At 37.8% G+C, this 13,895-nt stretch overlaps 1 pseudogene; it reads right to left on the bottom strand.

Annotated features, from left to right (window-relative positions):
• Positions 1 to 11,700: 11,700 nt before the first annotated feature.
• On the bottom strand, positions 11,701 to 12,808 carry LOC149258781 (leucine-rich repeat receptor-like serine/threonine-protein kinase BAM1 pseudogene; annotated as a pseudogene).
• Between the last annotated feature and the right edge of the window lie 1,087 nt (positions 12,809 to 13,895).

Here is a 13,895-nt window from a genome sequence, read left to right on the forward strand (position 1 = left end):
TATCTAAGTGTATCATATTACTCTTTATTAAAATTAAAAAAAAATGTAATTAATATTTTTAAATAAATTTTAATTTATGAAAAGTGGAACACATTTTATTTTTTTTTCTTGAAAAATAATGTTGATAACTAAAAAATTTTAACCTAAAAAAATGAAATATATACACATTTTAATTAATTTTAATACTAAAATAAGATTTATTTGAAAAAAATTGAAATATATATATAAATTTTCTTTATATTTTTTTATTTAGAAAAGAATAATTTTAATAACAAAATTGTATTTTAAATATTTTAAATAATTAAAAATAAAAATAAAAATGATTTTATTTAGATAGTTAATAAAAAATATATACATTTTAAATAATAAAATAAAAATTTGAAATATATTCATGAGTTACAACTTGCAATGCATTTAATAAAATGTAATTATACTTTGCTTTCTATATCTCCTCTCTTAATGATTTTTTCTCGTTACAAGCCTGCAATCTAAGATACATATTTCCCAATCTCAAAAGTATTGACAATTTGTCTCATGATACACTAGAGATAATCACTTGTATCATTTTTAGATTTGTGAGAGTTATGTGCACATGACGGAAATGAAAATGAAAATGAAAATGATAATGATTTGAGAAAACTTGATAGTCATTGTAGGTAGAAAGACAATTTGGGATTCTTGATAATCATTATAGGTAGGAAAAATGATTTCCCATAAAGAAAAAATATTTTTTCCACATTAGTTTTTGTTAATTATGTTTCACTCTTGTGCACTCTTTCATAGTTCTTCCAACAACATTTCTTATTAAAGCAAGGAAAAATATGGTCAAATTCAATCTAGTGAATATGAACATTTTACAAAATTCAAGTGCATATCAAAAGCTAAAATTATCATGTAAGAAGAAGAAACAAGAAAAAATGGCTTAAAAAGTAGTAAAAAATTAGGGCAACTATATAATTAAATATTTGGTAAACTCCAATAAACATCAATGTATGATAAAATTCAAAACACTTATCCACTAATACATCTCAGGCTCAATTTATTATTATTAATAATAATACACTAAATTACAACTTTATTTTAGATTATATTTATTATTAATTATAAAAATAATTAATATATGAGTTAAATATCTATATATTTTAGAAAATGTGTAACAATATTCTTAACTATGGAGATTCACCAAGACTTTATAGAAAATTCTTAACTTGTAAATAACTTCTCATAATACCATATTTATTAATACCACATGTCCAACATAATAAGTGTTGATATAAAATTTTCTTTAAATTGAAATAAATTAATTAAAAGATAATTAACTTGGAGATGAATTTTAACTTTGATTTTTGAATATTATTATGAATATTCCAGAATATTCCATAAAAGTTAAATTTTTACTATTTACTTAATAATTACTAATAATTAAATTAAAATTGTAAAAAACCTAAAAAAACATACATACTTATCTACATAACAAGAAATTTCCAATAATAAATTATACTAGTATAAAAATCCATAACTACAAATAAAATACATATCAAAATACAATACCCATACATGATTAGAAGAATCCTCGAAAAATGTTTCAAAACGGCTCCAAACTAGTAGAAAACAAGAAATCCCAATAACTAACTGCTCCAAACTAGTAGAAAACAAGAAATCCCAATAACAAATTGTTTGCTCTGCTATTATTTATGCATATTATTTATGCACAATAAGACATATTATGTTAAGTGTAATTTTAACTTAAAGCATTTCTTTAAACTGTCCTGTAATTTGTTTTTTCACTTAATATAAATTATTTGTTTTATTGGCCAAAAATGTATTTTGAAATTATTTTCTTTTTATCCCAATTTTCTACATTTGCAAAACACAGCGTAGTAATTGGTGGCCAGCAACGAAAGTAGTACGAAAATTCGTTTATATACATTCCTACATACTTACTACATATAAATCCCAATTTTCTATGTAACGCATAGCGTAGTAAAATCAAAGTTATTATACAAAATTCGTTTGAAACTCGGAAAAGTATATACATTCTGACTACAGTAGAAATGGATAAAATTCCAAGTTTCTACATTTGCCAAAACATAGCGTATTAAAATCAAAGTTGTTGTACAAAATTCGTTTGAAACTCCGAAAATTATATACATTCCAATACACTGACGACTGTAGAAATGGATAAAAGAAAACGATGGATTACACCATCTCTAAGAATTCATTCACTAAAATTAGAGATCACCGAGGGGAAACCAGGTTGAGTTGGCAATGCGGCTTTATCATTCACACATGTCCAGCTGAAAATGTATCAAGGGATTTAGGAATCCAGGGCAAACATTAGATTTAAAGGATTGAGCGAAAACATAAAAGAATGAGCTGTTTTATTTGATTCCCGAGTGTTATTCATTTTCATTTAATCACTCCCCAAATCTATATACAATATATTGCCCAAATGATAATGACTTATCATCCTAAGAATCACACCCTCCTTCTCTGTCATCAGCAACTCCATTAAATCTGCTACTGGCTCCACCACCACAGCTTCCACCCACCGCTGGCTCTAGCACGCTCCCACGCCTCAAATCCACGACCTTCCCCTGGTCCCACACCACCTGCAACTCTACCTCGAAATGCTCCGCCCCCACCTCCGACGCTTCTTGCGGCTCCTCCACCTAACCCTCTATCACAAGCGAATCGGCCTCCTCCTCCTCACCCTCTTCAACTCGGGTTATATGGGCTATCGACCATAGTTATCAAATTCGAATTGAAATAGTCTATAACCCGACTTTTTGAAAGCTTTTCCGGCCGGTTTTTCCGATCAAAATCCAGCAGGAATTTATTGGAATCCCAAGTTTGATAGCTAGTTTCTGCACAATGAAAGCGTCCCAGGGGTTTTCGAGGGTGCTGAATCCAAATATGCAGTTAAAAAACCATTTTAACTGCAACAAATCAAGATTTAACCTCAATTTCTTCCGCCGGATTCCGTCACTGGAATCTCCAAAAAGTCGCATTATAAACAACTCCATTCGAATTCGATTCGATACGGAAAAAATTCGATTACTTAAAATACAATACGGAAAAAATTCGAAAATATAGATCTTCAAAAATAAAATTATTTTTAAATTAAAAATAAAAATCTATATTTACAATATATTTAAAAAAAATTCACATCCTCAAATCCTAAATTTTAATATAACCCTTAAAAAGGAAAAATAACAACATTATTTATTAATAATTAAAACAACCTAAATCTACAAAAAAAATTCAAAAATATAGGTCTTCAAAAATAAAATTATTTTTAAATTAAAAGTAAAAAATCTATATTTACAATATATTTTAAAAAAATCACATCCTCACATCCTAAATTTTAATATAACCCTTAAAAATGAAAAATAACAACATTATTTATTAATAACTAAAAAAACTTCAATCTCTCATTTTAGAATTAGCTTTTGAGTTAAAGCACACTTTCAAACATTCTACAGAATTCAAAACAGATGAGAAGGGAGAAGCACACAGGAACATTAATTCATTGTTTAGATTTCGTTACTAGTGGGAAAGAGGAAAATTATGAAATTCAAATAAAAAAAATGGAAATTATATATTTTATAAATATATATAAAAAAAAAATTATTTTTCTTTATCATAAGAATTTATTATTTTTAACAAGTATAAACTTACTATTTTTTATTCACCCCTGTGAGCATCACCCGATGCAATGAGTGCTAAGTGAACTATTCAAAAATCATGAGAAATTAGTCAGTTACGACTACCTCTCATGGAAATGGTCATACGTTTGAATGACTTACTTAACGCAGTTGAATCCCAAAAATGATATCTAATATAATGCACTGCGTAATCCCCCATACTTAAATTCAAAAAGAGTCAAGGGATCTCTACTTGAATGGTTCATGAGGCACAATACTTGCTAAGGTTTTGCAAATGGGGTAGCAAGCTAAGTGGGCTTGATTGTGGGGAAAAACTCCACAGTTAAGCGCGCTTGAGCCAGAGGAGTTCTGGGATGGGTGACCTCCTGGGAAGTCCTGGTTACCGGGTGCAAGCCCCGGAAGTGATGATTGATGCTATGTGATTCGTTCTCCACATTTCACTAGTTTCAATCCCACTTCTTCACCCCTGTGAGCATCACCCGATGCAATGAGTGCTAAGTGAACTATTCAAAAATCATGAGAAATTAGTCAGTTACGACTACCTCTCATGGAAATGGTCATACGTTTGAATGACTTACTTAACGCAGTTGAATCCCAAAAATGATATCTAATATAATGCACTGCGTAATCCCCCATACTTAAATTCAAAAAGAGTCAAGGGATCTCTACTTGAATGGTTCATGAGGCACAATACTTGCTAAGGTTTTGCAAATGGGGTAGCAAGCTAAGTGGGCTTGATTGTGGGGAAAAAACTCCACAGTTAAGCGCGCTTGAGCCAGAGGAGTTCTGGGATGGGTGACCTCCTGGGAAGTCCTGGTTACCGGGTGCAAGCCCCGGAAGTGATGATTGATGCTATGTGATTCGTTCTCCACATTTCACTAGTTTCAATCCCACTTCTTCACCCCTGTGAGCATCACCCGATGCAATGAGTGCTAAGTGAACTATTCAAAAATCATGAGAAATTAGTCAGTTACGACTACCTCTCATGGAAATGGTCATACGTTTGAATGACTTACTTAACGCAGTTGAATCCCAAAAATGATATCTAATATAATGCACTGCGTAATCCCCCATACTTAAATTCAAAAAGAGTCAAGGGATCTCTACTTGAATGGTTCATGAGGCACAATACTTGCTAAGGTTTTGCAAATGGGGTAGCAAGCTAAGTGGGCTTGATTGTGGGGAAAAACTCCACAGTTAAGCGCGCTTGAGCCAGAGGAGTTCTGGGATGGGTGACCTCCTGGGAAGTCCTGGTTACCGGGTGCAAGCCCCGGAAGTGATGATTGATGCTATGTGATTCGTTCTCCACATTTCACTAGTTTCAATCCCACTTCTTCACCCCTGTGAGCATCACCCGATGCAATGAGTGCTAAGTGAACTATTCAAAAATCATGAGAAATTAGTCAGTTACGACTACCTCTCATGGAAATGGTCATACGTTTGAATGACTTACTTAACGCAGTTGAATCCCAAAAATGATATCTAATATAATGCACTGCGTAATCCCCCATACTTAAATTCAAAAAGAGTCAAGGGATCTCTACTTGAATGGTTCATGAGGCACAATACTTGCTAAGGTTTTGCAAATGGGGTAGCAAGCTAAGTGGGCTTGATTGTGGGGAAAAACTCCACAGTTAAGCGCGCTTGAGCCAGAGGAGTTCTGGGATGGGTGACCTCCTGGGAAGTCCTGGTTACCGGGTGCAAGCCCCGGAAGTGATGATTGATGCTATGTGATTCGTTCTCCACATTTCACTAGTTTCAATCCCACTTCTTCACCCCTGTGAGCATCACCCGATGCAATGAGTGCTAAGTGAACTATTCAAAAATCATGAGAAATTAGTCAGTTACGACTACCTCTCATGGAAATGGTCATACGTTTGAATGACTTACTTAACGCAGTTGAATCCCAAAAATGATATCTAATATAATGCACTGCGTAATCCCCCATACTTAAATTCAAAAAGAGTCAAGGGATCTCTACTTGAATGGTTCATGAGGCACAATACTTGCTAAGGTTTTGCAAATGGGGTAGCAAGCTAAGTGGGCTTGATTGTGGGGAAAAACTCCACAGTTAAGCGCGCTTGAGCCAGAGGAGTTCTGGGATGGGTGACCTCCTGGGAAGTCCTGGTTACCGGGTGCAAGCCCCGGAAGTGATGATTGATGCTATGTGATTCGTTCTCCACATTTCACTAGTTTCAATCCCACTTCTTCACCCCTGTGAGCATCACCCGATGCAATGAGTGCTAAGTGAACTATTCAAAAATCATGAGAAATTAGTCAGTTACGACTACCTCTCATGGAAATGGTCATACGTTTGAATGACTTACTTAACGCAGTTGAATCCCAAAAATGATATCTAATATAATGCACTGCGTAATCCCCCATACTTAAATTCAAAAAGAGTCAAGGGATCTCTACTTGAATGGTTCATGAGGCACAATACTTGCTAAGGTTTTGCAAATGGGGTAGCAAGCTAAGTGGGCTTGATTGTGGGGAAAAACTCCACAGTTAAGCGCGCTTGAGCCAGAGGAGTTCTGGGATGGGTGACCTCCTGGGAAGTCCTGGTTACCGGGTGCAAGCCCCGGAAGTGATGATTGATGCTATGTGATTCGTTCTCCACATTTCACTAGTTTCAATCCCACTTCTTCACCCCTGTGAGCATCACCCGATGCAATGAGTGCTAAGTGAACTATTCAAAAATCATGAGAAATTAGTCAGTTACGACTACCTCTCATGGAAATGGTCATACGTTTGAATGACTTACTTAACGCAGTTGAATCCCAAAAATGATATCTAATATAATGCACTGCGTAATCCCCCATACTTAAATTCAAAAAGAGTCAAGGGATCTCTACTTGAATGGTTCATGAGGCACAATACTTGCTAAGGTTTTGCAAATGGGGTAGCAAGCTAAGTGGGCTTGATTGTGGGGAAAAACTCCACAGTTAAGCGCGCTTGAGCCAGAGGAGTTCTGGGATGGGTGACCTCCTGGGAAGTCCTGGTTACCGGGTGCAAGCCCCGGAAGTGATGATTGATGCTATGTGATTCGTTCTCCACATTTCACTAGTTTCAATCCCACTTCTTCACCCCTGTGAGCATCACCCGATGCAATGAGTGCTAAGTGAACTATTCAAAAATCATGAGAAATTAGTCAGTTACGACTACCTCTCATGGAAATGGTCATACGTTTGAATGACTTACTTAACGCAGTTGAATCCCAAAAATGATATCTAATATAATGCACTGCGTAATCCCCCATACTTAAATTCAAAAAGAGTCAAGGGATCTCTACTTGAATGGTTCATGAGGCACAATACTTGCTAAGGTTTTGCAAATGGGGTAGCAAGCTAAGTGGGCTTGATTGTGGGGAAAAACTCCACAGTTAAGCGCGCTTGAGCCAGAGGAGTTCTGGGATGGGTGACCTCCTGGGAAGTCCTGGTTACCGGGTGCAAGCCCCGGAAGTGATGATTGATGCTATGTGATTCGTTCTCCACATTTCACTAGTTTCAATCCCACTTCTTCACCCCTGTGAGCATCACCCGATGCAATGAGTGCTAAGTGAACTATTCAAAAATCATGAGAAATTAGTCAGTTACGACTACCTCTCATGGAAATGGTCATACGTTTGAATGACTTACTTAACGCAGTTGAATCCCAAAAATGATATCTAATATAATGCACTGCGTAATCCCCCATACTTAAATTCAAAAAGAGTCAAGGGATCTCTACTTGAATGGTTCATGAGGCACAATACTTGCTAAGGTTTTGCAAATGGGGTAGCAAGCTAAGTGGGCTTGATTGTGGGGAAAAACTCCACAGTTAAGCGCGCTTGAGCCAGAGGAGTTCTGGGATGGGTGACCTCCTGGGAAGTCCTGGTTACCGGGTGCAAGCCCGGAAGTGATGATTGATGCTATGTGATTCGTTCTCCACATTTCACTAGTTTCAATCCCACTTCTTCACCCCTGTGAGCATCACCCGATGCAATGAGTGCTAAGTGAACTATTCAAAAATCATGAGAAATTAGTCAGTTACGACTACCTCTCATGGAAATGGTCATACGTTTGAATGACTTACTTAACGCAGTTGAATCCCAAAAATGATATCTAATATAATGCACTGCGTAATCCCCCATACTTAAATTCAAAAAGAGTCAAGGGATCTCTACTTGAATGGTTCATGAGGCACAATACTTGCTAAGGTTTTGCAAATGGGGTAGCAAGCTAAGTGGGCTTGATTGTGGGGAAAAACTCCACAGTTAAGCGCGCTTGAGCCAGAGGAGTTCTGGGATGGGTGACCTCCTGGGAAGTCCTGGTTACCGGGTGCAAGCCCCGGAAGTGATGATTGATGCTATGTGATTCGTTCTCCACATTTCACTAGTTTCAATCCCACTTCTTCACCCCTGTGAGCATCACCCGATGCAATGAGTGCTAAGTGAACTATTCAAAAATCATGAGAAATTAGTCAGTTACGACTACCTCTCATGGAAATGGTCATACGTTTGAATGACTTACTTAACGCAGTTGAATCCCAAAAATGATATCTAATATAATGCACTGCGTAATCCCCCATACTTAAATTCAAAAAGAGTCAAGGGATCTCTACTTGAATGGTTCATGAGGCACAATACTTGCTAAGGTTTTGCAAATGGGGTAGCAAGCTAAGTGGGCTTGATTGTGGGGAAAAACTCCACAGTTAAGCGCGCTTGAGCCAGAGGAGTTCTGGGATGGGTGACCTCCTGGGAAGTCCTGGTTACCGGGTGCAAGCCCCGGAAGTGATGATTGATGCTATGTGATTCGTTCTCCACATTTCACTAGTTTCAATCCCACTTCTTCACCCCTGTGAGCATCACCCGATGCAATGAGTGCTAAGTGAACTATTCAAAAATCATGAGAAATTAGTCAGTTACGACTACCTCTCATGGAAATGGTCATACGTTTGAATGACTTACTTAACGCAGTTGAATCCCAAAAATGATATCTAATATAATGCACTGCGTAATCCCCCATACTTAAATTCAAAAAGAGTCAAGGGATCTCTACTTGAATGGTTCATGAGGCACAATACTTGCTAAGGTTTTGCAAATGGGGTAGCAAGCTAAGTGGGCTTGATTGTGGGGAAAAACTCCACAGTTAAGCGCGCTTGAGCCAGAGGAGTTCTGGGATGGGTGACCTCCTGGGAAGTCCTGGTTACCGGGTGCAAGCCCCGGAAGTGATGATTGATGCTATGTGATTCGTTCTCCACATTTCACTAGTTTCAATCCCACTTCTTCACCCCTGTGAGCATCACCCGATGCAATGAGTGCTAAGTGAACTATTCAAAAATCATGAGAAATTAGTCAGTTACGACTACCTCTCATGGAAATGGTCATACGTTTGAATGACTTACTTAACGCAGTTGAATCCCAAAAATGATATCTAATATAATGCACTGCGTAATCCCCCATACTTAAATTCAAAAAGAGTCAAGGGATCTCTACTTGAATGGTTCATGAGGCACAATACTTGCTAAGGTTTTGCAAATGGGGTAGCAAGCTAAGTGGGCTTGATTGTGGGGAAAAACTCCACAGTTAAGCGCGCTTGAGCCAGAGGAGTTCTGGGATGGGTGACCTCCTGGGAAGTCCTGGTTACCGGGTGCAAGCCCCGGAAGTGATGATTGATGCTATGTGATTCGTTCTCCACATTTCACTAGTTTCAATCCCACTTCTTCACCCCTGTGAGCATCACCCGATGCAATGAGTGCTAAGTGAACTATTCAAAAATCATGAGAAATTAGTCAGTTACGACTACCTCTCATGGAAATGGTCATACGTTTGAATGACTTACTTAACGCAGTTGAATCCCAAAAATGATATCTAATATAATGCACTGCGTAATCCCCCATACTTAAATTCAAAAAGAGTCAAGGGATCTCTACTTGAATGGTTCATGAGGCACAATACTTGCTAAGGTTTTGCAAATGGGGTAGCAAGCTAAGTGGGCTTGATTGTGGGGAAAAACTCCACAGTTAAGCGCGCTTGAGCCAGAGGAGTTCTGGGATGGGTGACCTCCTGGGAAGTCCTGGTTACCGGGTGCAAGCCCCGGAAGTGATGATTGATGCTATGTGATTCGTTCTCCACATTTCACTAGTTTCAATCCCACTTCTTCACCCCTGTGAGCATCACCCGATGCAATGAGTGCTAAGTGAACTATTCAAAAATCATGAGAAATTAGTCAGTTACGACTACCTCTCATGGAAATGGTCATACGTTTGAATGACTTACTTAACGCAGTTGAATCCCAAAAATGATATCTAATAAAATTTATTGTTTTTTATTACTATAATTTTTTTAATATGCAATTTATTATTTAATATACTTTTTTAATATAGAAATTTCTATTTTTTATTTTTAAATATTAATTTCTTTATTAACAAAATTTCTTACTAAATTAGATCTTAATTCTAATTTTTTTAATATAGAAATTTTTGTTTTTAATATTTTAAATAATATAAAAATATCTATTTTTAAATATTAAATTTTATATTAATATATTTTTTTTAAATTCGATGATAATTATAAGATTTTTAAATTATAATTTATGTTTTGATATAAACGAAAAATTATTTAACAAATTCCATCATAATTGTAATATTTTTAACTCACCATTTACTATCTATTATATAAAAAATTTAATATAAAAAAATGATTGAAAACCAAAAAAACCGTATCGAATTCCAATTTCCGAATTTGGAGCCGAACCGAATCGTACTGTCGAATTTTCGAATTTTTCTGGCCAGTACGGCCGAACTTGGTAGCTATGCTATCGACCACAGGCGTGGAAGCATCCGCCGGATATAATTATATGACGCCCACAAATCCTTCGCTCCCTTGGCTCAGAGGGGAAGGACTTGAATCCGAGCTGGTCGTCTTATTCGTAGCATCAGAGACTATCTGAGGATTGCCCTTTGACAGAGGAGAAGTACATACCTGAACTGTTACAGAAGCAGCAACAGGAATATCAATAACAACAGGAAGATGAAAAATAAAAATAAAAAATCATCCATTTACTGCTGGAATATCACCACAAAATCCGGTGGAAACAGAATCCTCTTATCATCACACTAACAGACAGTGGTGACCTTGTTCAAATGTTTGCCCATGCCTGGAAAAAACATCCAGTCATTTTGTCACTGTTTGGAATTACTAGTTACAGGTTAGCTCAAAAATGAAAAAACGGACAATACAAAGTGCCTGTTTAAAATTCAAAGTTGAAATGGGAGGGACTGTGTATTTGTTTAAAATTCAAATTTGAAATTGAAATGGGAGGGACTGTGTATTTGTTTAAAATTCAAATTTGAAATTGAAATGGGAGGGACTTCCTGTTGAGAGGTGATTCACTGAGATGATCTTCCGAGTCTTTTATAGTGGCGGCGAGATGCTCTATGTATGTCCATGTGATGGTCATCTGCAGAAGCATGGCAGCCCGATGCTCCATGGATGTTTAGGCCGATAGGCCTTCCTTTGAAAGGGACTTTCGTCATCCCTTTGTTCCTCATGTTGACACGTGGCGTCGAAATAGAGCGGCACAACCGGGAGTTCTGCAATCTCGTACTGACACGTGGTGTCGGAATAGAGCGGGCATAACGGCACATTTCTGCGAGGGAGCGGCGTCGTGTATTCATGGATATTCATGAAGGCAGTTCTGCGGTTAAATTCGTGCAGTTCTCTTCCGCAGCTTATGCATTCTTAAGCTGTAGTAGTAATGGCGCATTGTGTTATGGTACCTTCTGTCCATTTGGCAACTACCCAGTTATGCGGTCCCTGTTTTGCGGTGCACAGCTGTTCTGCGATGCACAATCAACTGTTCTGCGGTTTCCGTGCTTCCATGACCGGGAGCCTTCTTGGATCAAACTACCAGCAGCCTTCTTCGATCAATCTCACAGAGTATAGCACTGTTCAAACTGACAGAGGAGCCTGGTTTGACAATCTCACGAACGGGTATCGGAGCTGGAAATCGTGAGCCGGAGCTATTGTTTAGAAAACATCTGCACAACATCATTTCTTCCAGGTCAGGTCATCGTCTCTCTTTTCATCCACTTTCAGCGTGTATGCATATTCTGAAAAAATAACACAAGAAAATATTGTATGAGAACTTACATATAAGCATTCGATCCATCAGCAGCCTTCATCTAATTTATTCTCTTCAGAGAAACAGAGGGCATGGAAATTTCACATTGAAATAATATTAATGGCAAGGAGATAAGCTTGATTTTTTACCTGGAGCAATGCAACCATAGGAACCTGCAATGGAAGACATACATTCCAAAGCCCCAGAATCCTGTAAAAACTTTGCAAGGCTGAAATCGGCTACATGGGCCTCAAAATTGGAATCCAAGAGAATGTTGTTGGACTTTACATCATGGTGTATTATAATCGGGCTGCAATCATGGTGTAAATAGCAGAGCCCTTTAGCTCCCTCAACAGCAATCTTGTATCTGGTAGCCCATTGTAAATGCCCACCTTTCTTCCCATGCAGTAACTCTCCCAGGCTTCCGTTTGGCATGTACTCGTAAACAAGCAGATTGATTTCTTGATTTGAGCAAAACCCCAACAGTCTCACTATATGGCGATGTCGAATCTTGCCCAAAGTCTGAATCTCTATAGCAAAACCATGGTCGTGAGAAGACCCTCTTCCAATCCCAGGCAACCTCTTCACTGCAAATTCCTCACCGCTCCGCATCGAACCCTTGTACACAACCCCTGCTCCTCCCTTTCCAATAATATTTTCCTCTTTCAAACACTCCAAGACATCTTCACAGGTGAAGTCCAGCCTCTGGAATGCTGTTAGCTTCCAGGATCTTGAAGCATTGCTTTTCTTCAAAGCCCTCGCTTTGATGATGGAAACAGTGGCAAAAACCAATGAGCATAATAGCAAACCTATGACCAGAACCAACTTTACAGTGGAAGAAATCAAAGAACCCTTAACATGAGCATGCGGCGAATTGGGCTGAACTGTGCAAGGTCCCAGATACAGCCCACACAATCCAGGGTTCCCAACGAAGGAAGTTGCATTGAAGAAAGTGAACTGGCCACCATTTGGTACAACAACAGACAGATTATTGTAGGAGAAATCCACAGAAGTCAAGCTCTGCATCTGCAGCATGCAGCCATATAGTAGAACCTTGTGGAAACAAACTGGATTCCAATAAATATGTAGCTTCACCCAACCAACTTTATGTATACATACATAGACAGCTAGAACAGGTATAAACCAATAGTCACACCTTCCTAGCAATCCTCAGGCATGTTAGATCATGGAAAAAATGATGATGGTTGTTAGTTGCAGGAAATGCAAATATGGTCCTTTATCGTTGCTAGCCTTTGGTGACCATAAACCAGACTCTCCTTATTCAAGGAAGGAATGCCTAAAAAAGAAATACGTCCTTTCTTTTGCCAACCTCACGCGCTTCGCTCCTTTCTAGGGTGTATTACACTTACAAGGAGTTAAGTATCACCATACCCTTCAACATAAGACCCTGCACCATCTCTCCATCATAGCTGTCACAACATGTGTGTCAGTCACCCTTTTTTATAAATCTACATGCAAGTGGCTTCTTTTAAACAATCAATGTCCCTGTTAAGGGTTGTCACCTTAGCAATAACCACCACCAAATGAGTTGTAACCTTGGCTTCCACAACTGGTAGAGTCAAGACAATCCGTGCTTCATTAATGCCTAGAATCATGTGCTTTTAATATCCAATTCAGACATCATGCAATGTTCATAGAATGGTAAGTGCGTGCATAATTAGTTGTAAAAATGCAGCCCAACATTACTTCAGCCATGGTTTCCAACATGCAGGTATATAGCAGAACCTTGTGGAAACAAAATGGATTCTAATAAATATGTAGCTTCACCCAACCAGCTTTATATATACATACACACACAGCTAGAACAGGTATAATGATGATGGTTGCCTAGCTAGGATCAACTCCACTGCATTACTAACATGTACATAATTAACGTTTAACTCATCATTGCTACCGAATTGTACCTAAATTTATTACTAGGTCAACTCATCCCATGCAAATGCCAATATTATCCCATGTTGGGTAAGCCATGTGCAACACCATTGGCGTATGACTGCTACCCATGGAGTTCATGATTGGGTTCAAAATAGGTATATGATGCCAGCCTCCCTAAAGTGAATATGGTAAAGTGTCAACATACAGAGTTTACCTCTGAAATTTG

This window comes from Pinus tabuliformis, chromosome 6 (assembly GCF_031772625.1).
Source record: "Pinus tabuliformis cultivar Carrire ecotype Pingquan chromosome 6, CPIR1, whole genome shotgun sequence".
Taxonomy (NCBI): domain Eukaryota; kingdom Viridiplantae; phylum Streptophyta; class Pinopsida; order Pinales; family Pinaceae; genus Pinus; species Pinus tabuliformis.